Source organism: Phoxinus phoxinus, assembly GCF_949152265.1.
Source record: "Phoxinus phoxinus genome assembly, chromosome: 3".
Taxonomy (NCBI): domain Eukaryota; kingdom Metazoa; phylum Chordata; class Actinopteri; order Cypriniformes; family Leuciscidae; genus Phoxinus; species Phoxinus phoxinus.
Window position 1 is genome coordinate 46,394,243 of NC_136878.1, and position 7,556 is coordinate 46,401,798.

The following is a 7,556-nucleotide window of genomic DNA, read 5'->3' on the forward strand; positions in this document are numbered from 1 at the left end:
TTGTAATGCACTTTATCTAGGCATAAGTGAATCACTGGTTACTCGTCTTCAGTATGTTCAAAATGCTGCAGCGAGGTTTTTAACAAATACCAGAAAACGAGATCACATAACACCTGTATTGATAACCCTTCACTGGCTACCTGTCAAATTTAGAATACGATACAAGGTGTTAGGGACTGTTCGTTATTTATTTAAGGGGCCACCGGAGGAGTTTTGAGATCAATAGTCAAAAAAGACTTGACCCTCCCTTCGCCAGCAATACATTTTTCTATGACCCTCCAAAATGATTGTGAAAAAAGGCATGACCCTCCCCGATCATTTATTCATTATTACTTCTGTACTGGTTTGCGCTTGGCAAAGATGTTCAGATATCTCTATGCCTAGACCTACACCAAACGTTCATTAAAAGACTCCTGTACACCCGCCTTTTTCAAACTGGCGCAACGCTGACTCGCGGTAAAAAACTGCATGATTTGATTTGTTAAACATGAGGATTATCCGTCTGGCATGGCCGCTCACTCTAAAATTAACCTAGATATTTGTTCGCTGTTCTTAGGCGCATAACCAAGTGTGTGTGCGGAGTGTGTAGCGCGCACTGCATGGCATGGAGGCGCCGATGCGATCAACAGTGGAAACAACTTAAAATACTCTATTTATGGCCATACAGAAAAGAATAATGCATCAGTTGCAATACTTTTATTTGTGTAAACTCACAATAACAAGAAAACGTTTTGCTTTCGTAAATTAAAATAAAACAATCAGGGTCTTTCATGGTCTCCGTGAACTGTAGCGCGTCAAAAAAAAAAAAAAAAAAAGCAGAAACATATCGTAGGCTATATATAGCCTACGATATGTTTCTGCTTTTTTTTTTTTTTTACTGCATACTAGCCTCAAATATATGAAAAAAATATCTATATAAAGCTTGATATGTCCACTTTTAAAAACGAAAAAAATCAAATCGAAAGCAAATATCATCTGATGTAATCCGTATGAAAGATGCATTTCTCTTAAAGGCGCATTTTACAGCGGAGATGTATGGAGACATGTTTGCAGCGGACACTGATTTAGAAAAAAAGAGTTTATTAATAAACAATTAAAATGCATCGTTATTTTTAAATACATATTTATTATCAGCCTGTTTTTGCGGCAAGATTATACATGCGCTTGAGCGCAGACTGGGCCATATCCCATGCAGTAGGCTATTTAAGCAGAAATTAACGTGCGACTAGTCAAATATTTAGTATATGGCAACAATACATTTACTATATTTGACATTATTTAATTAGTAAGTATCCAAAAGTATTTTGGAAACTATGATAGGCCTACATTTTTTCATCATTTTTTGATGAATAAAAAATTCAAAAGAAAAGCATTTATTTAAAAACGAAATATTTTGTAACATTACACATGTTTTAATGTCACCTTTAATAACTTTAATGCATCCTTACTGAAAAAAAATTCTGACTAGCCAAGTAAACCAACACATTTTTGAACGGCAGTGTACATTCAGTAGGTTATTATTTATTGCAACATAAACACTGTCAGATCAACAAGGTATCTCTTCATTTACCAGTCGAAGACGGAGCAACTTTCTGCTCTTATGTTTACTCCGTGCACTGTCAAGGTCTTCATCGTATTTATCGGTCTTTGCAGCAATTATTTTACCGCAAATACTGCATCGCGCGCTGTTGGCATCGAGTCTGGAGAAATGTACCCACACTTTTGATCGACTTTTCCACACCTTTAAGGTAGCCTATTATGTGTGTGTCCTCGCGTCTCATATTCATATGTACGCGGAGAGTTTGTGTGTGTGTGCTCGCGTCTCATATGAATATGTGCGCGGAGAGTTTGTGTGTGTGTCCTCGCGTCTCATAAGTATGCGCGTCGAGTTTGTGCGTGCGCGCGCGTCTCATATGAGTATGTGCGCGGTATCGAAATCGGCAATTCGGTCGATACCTAAAAACTATCGAGACTCGGGACCCAGCCCTAGAAAAGACCAGGTATAAATGCCCTCCGAAACGCATTCGAGACGGATTTGAATCCGATCACTCAAACCACTTCAGGGGAGGTCTGGGCCACATTCCCGACAAAACTGGACATGTGTAAATGCATCTGGTTGTTGAAACCACATATGTAAATTGTACTCCTCCCAAAAAATGCAATAAAATAAAAATAAACGTGAGAGCGTGTTAGGCTATACCTATGTCATGTTATAGCCAGATATGACGACGCTACTGCAACACGCATCACTGCAGATGAGCCAACGTGCAAACTATTTGAAGAATTGAAGATAGGATTTAAAATCCGTTTTGCAAAAACGCATTTATGCGACCACACCAGATGTAAATGGAATCGTTTTGATAAATCAGATAGCTATCCGATCTGAGAAAACGCATGAAGTGGCCCGGTGTAAACAGCCCCAATGTAGCACGGGTCATTTGTGTTTGTTTTCAGACATGATAGCCTAACAGTTGTTTTATACTTGTCCTTATGCGATATCACAATTTTTGATCGTGGATGATTTAATATCTCCACGATCTGCTTTTGAAGAAATGTGGTAGTATCGCTATCACACACACTACAGCGCACATTCTATCAGCTGCAGTTCTGGCGCCTCAGTCCCAAACTCGACGTAGGCTACATCGACGTAGGACACACTCACAGGACACTGCTTGTGATTCGCAATCACAAAAGTTTATTATTTGCTCGTGGTAAACATTTAATTGGCGTTCTGTTCTGACATGATGCACTTTTTCTGAGCGCGCGCGCACTGTCAAACAGCGCCAAACTGGACTTGATCTTTCGCGTCTGATTTTTGTTGGGTCAGACCCATCTGCTAGCTATGGGGGGACCGAGACTGAGAGAGCTACATGGAAAAATATGCACAAAACAAGCCACTTTGAAAGTTTGTTGTTTTCATCAATACAAAAGTTGGGTGACCCTCCCCCTAGACTAAAAAAAGTTGGATGACCCTCCCCTCAACAAAGAATAAAAAGGCATGACCCTCCCCTATTTTCCTCCGGTGGCCCATTCCATAAATACCGAACGGTCCCTTAACGTTTGTTTTTAAAGCATTACATGATCGAGCTCCTGAATATATAAAGGATATGCTAATCCCATATCAGTCTCAACGTCATCTACGTTCTTCTCAGAACATGCTTTTAACCGTCCCACGATCTCGCTTGAGGCGTAGTGGAGATTGCGCCTTTTCTGTGGCGGCCCGGGCACTTTGGAATGAGTTGCCGCTATCTTTGAAATCCTTGCCAAGCATAGATACTTTTAAAAAGGACTTGAAGACTTACTTATTCCATCAAGCTTATGATGTTTGAATGGGTCTGAGAACTGCGAGTGATTATATGTTTTATTTAATGGTGTCATGTGTTGATGTCTTTTAGTGTGTATTTTAGAGCTATTTTAATTTTTGTGTAACTTTTGGAGTTATTAATACTCATGGACAGCACTTTGGTCCATTTTAATGGTTTTGAAAGTGCTTTACAAATAAAAGTTGAGTTGAGAAGTTGAGTTGAGAACGTGGTTGAACGATACTTTGCGACATACGGTTTTGGGAAACAGTCGTGACTAGCTAGTTGATTTCTCCAATGATGCATCGTACTACGGTAGTTAAGCAGCGAGCTGTATAGTTGTACGGGAAACACACCCCTGTTCGGGTGGCTGTTGTTCGTCCAACTGCCTGGTTAGTCGGTTGTACAGCACCTTGGTGAAGACCTTGTACGCGGCCGGCAGGAGCCAGATGGGCCGATAATTGCTCAACTGTTCGCGGTCACCCTTCTTGTACAGCAGCACTGTCTTGGCTGTCTTCCATTGGTCCGGTGTTCATCTCAGCGCCATGTAGCGACTGAAACGGCTGTGCAATGCTGCCCAGGGGTGCGTTTCCCGAAAGCATCGTTAGCCAACTATGATCGCAAGTTCCGCCGTTATCAGCATAGTTCAACAATTTGGTGTTTCCCGAAACCATCGTTCCAACGAACGTTCACAAACAGCATCGCAAACTTGTGTGGTTGGAACGACAGCCCTCGAGCTGTGGTTAGAAGCAGAGTTCCTAGTTTACATGAGATGTAGACTGAATAAATCCTTATCTTTAGCAAAATAAGCAAGCTGACATTCAGTACAACCCGTATTTTTTATTTAGAATACATACAAATGTAATTTACGTCTTTTAGTTTGTCAAGAGATTTAAAGCACCGTTTTTGAAGACTGCGCATGTGCGAACGTGCTCAACTATGTAAGAACGAGCCAAATATTGAGTCTGGTAATAAAGCAAAGTAACTGAGAAAAATTTGAAATGGTCTTCAGATGCCATGTATGTAACTTATATGACGAAATCTAGCGTTAATTCGATCTCAAACAGATTAATTAAAAAAAGTTATTAGTCCACCACGTGCGAGACGTCATAAACCAACGTGGTTGAACGATACTTTACGACATTCGGTTTCGGGAAACACTCGTGACTAGCTAGTTGATTTCTCCAACGATGCATCGTACTGTGGTAGTTAAGCAGTGAGCTGTATAGTTGTACGGGAAACGCACCCCTGAGCGGTCAAATAAGTCACTAATGCTTATAAAATTGTACATATTTTGAAAGGTGTAAGGGTTTAGCATCAATATTCACTCTGTGTTATGATAGAGATGCTTCAACAACAGTAATACAGTATAAGGGGATTTACAGTCAAAAACCAGATATGAGAAATAAAGACCCGGAGTCAGAAGTGCAGTCAATTGAAGACAAGAGTCAGAATTATAATAAATTAAAGAAAAGTTTTACTGAAGATAGTTTGCAGTTTAGCTTCAGCTTCAAGACTCACAATGAGTTCGTCGTCCACCCCGTTACAGTTACAAAGATCACAGCCGTTATAACCTACACCAAAGGTCTAAGCTACATCTTTGCTTCAGGTTGAATGATTCTCATTTCCCACACATATACAGAACTGAAGCATATCTCCATCGATTATGCAGCTGACACTCAGACCCTGAAGTTAGGCAGGTCGTGACCTTCTCACTTCTCGCCCTCTAACCAGCCGTCAGAACAAACAAACAGAAATGTGATGCTGTTAAAACAGCAGTTGAGAGCTTGAGAAGCTCGCGATCACCGCTGCACTCACGCTGTAGAAACAACAACACTGCAAGAACACCGACACACTCGCTTGTTCTGCAAACAATACTCCTCAGAGACATCCGATCGGCTCGGAAGCGAAAGGTTCAACTGCTGCCAATGTTGAATTGGCTTGATTAAATAGTAGTACGAAGAAGACAGGCTCCCTAAGCGTGATCCGCATTGTCAGTCGTCGTCGACTACGTCTGACGTTCTCGACTGAAAGGGAACCAGCAAGTAATTTACTGGGTTTTTGTTCTAACATTAACAGGTTAGCAACATTTTTTTTGTCTGGTAATGGTAATAACAGCAAGAGTTTCAGAAACTGACCTTACTGAGCTGACTGTGCCAAAAATAAGAAATAAAAACGCTTATATATGGTCTTGTCTTTTATATAAACCTCAGTTTTAATTCATAATGCGATGCTAAGTCTCAAATACTTTTAACTAATTTCTTCTCTTAACTTTTTCTTGGCCTTTCCCCAAGTGCTATTGAAAGTAAATAGATCTACATGAGAATAAAGTTTCAGTGTTCTGATTTAAATAAGATGGTTAATTAGAGCTACAGATCAAGGCATTTTAAAATAGCACAGTCAATTAACTGCATAGATATTGTGATGCAAACATATCTTCCAATGAGTGAGTATCACATGTAGACGCAAAAAAACAAAAAAACATTCGAGTTTTATCTGTGTAAAACACAGCTTCTAGTGCATAATAGCGATATTTCACTCTGTCTGACTCACTCAGTTTTACAAATATATATTTTTAGAGACAACTCCAAGGATGAAAGAAAAGGAAACTTAATTAATGTTATTTTGTTATCCACATGCTAGGTTAATCGATTGTGCGTGAGTAACTGCCTGAGCAAATATGGTGATTAATAAAGCATTCGCTCATTTATTCAGTGTTTTCTTGAATCTCAGCGCTGAATGCCTGTGGATCGTTTCCTTGAAACTGTACGAATCCACAATATGTATGATTTATCATATGTTTACTCCACACATCGGCTTTCAGTTCGATATACTGAACCTCGTTTTAGGGGCGAAATATTAAAATCAGAGTTGCATGCTTCTCCCTTCAGACCGATCCACAGGACTTCACATCTGACTTCTTCATTATGATTTAATTTAGCATCACAAGATATGTTGTTTATTTTCGGCAGACAGCGAGGGAGGGCCTTAATAAGACATTCATTTCCAATTTGATTTATTTCCTAAATGATGACAGAACATGGCTATCACAGTGTCCTTGTTACATATTGCATTTTATAGCAATAAAAATAACAGAATTAATTTGATATTCTATATCATTCAACATGTTCTTCAAGCAGCTTGAAGAACATGTTGAATGATATAGAATATCAAATTAATTAAATGCTTGAGTTGTGTTGCTAAATGGTCACTTGACATGCAGGTAAACAAATCTTTTTATTTAATTATTATTATTATTTTCTTTTCTTTTTTATTATGATTGAATCCTTATATTTTCATCAACATATGAATGTCCAGCACAAAACCCTGACATAATTTAATGTTTAATGCTCTTCATGTTGCTGATAACAAATGATAGAATATGTTTTCTTTGTCTTCATATTTTTATTAGGGCTGTCAAAAGATTAATTGTGATTAATCACATCCAAAATAATAATATATGTGTGTATACTGTGTAGAATTATTATGTATAAATACACACACATTCATATATATATATTTAAGGAATAATTGCATTTATATGCTGTATATACATTTATATAATTTATATTATATATAAATATTTTTGATATAAATATAACCAATTTTTCTGAAATATATACATGATTGTGTGTGTTTTTATATATATAAATAATAATACACAGTACACACACATATATTATGTAAACACAAACTTTTATTTTGGATGCGATTAATCGCGATGAATCTTTTGACAGCCCTAATTTTTATATTAGTATAGTTCAAGATTACCCTATTCAAATTAATGTGAAAAATGAGTCAGATCAAAATCTAAAAGTAATCCGATTGTAATACCTAAAATGTGTAACATAATCGATTAAAATATTAAAATTGTCATGTAATTTGCAATCAATAATGGATAACAGTTTGTAACCATGCGCAGCGCTGGAAATATACAGTTGTCCATGTAAATATTCAGTAACACAGTGATATAATGTGTAATCAAACAATTATATTAAATAAAGTTGCTCATTAATCTCAACCTTATGTGCATAAAGTGAAATTCTGAATCAAAACTACCCACTCGTGTTATTATTTTTAGCATAAGCTCCACAGGCTAATTAATGCACTTGCATCCCATAAACTCTGGTTTGTATAAGTAGGATTTTCTAAACCCTAAATTAAAAGGGGTTTCTTTTGGTAATACCTTTGAATTAGTTGCCGTCTGAGCCTTTGCCTCAGGATAGTTTCTCTTTCTCATTTTCCATGAGTGTA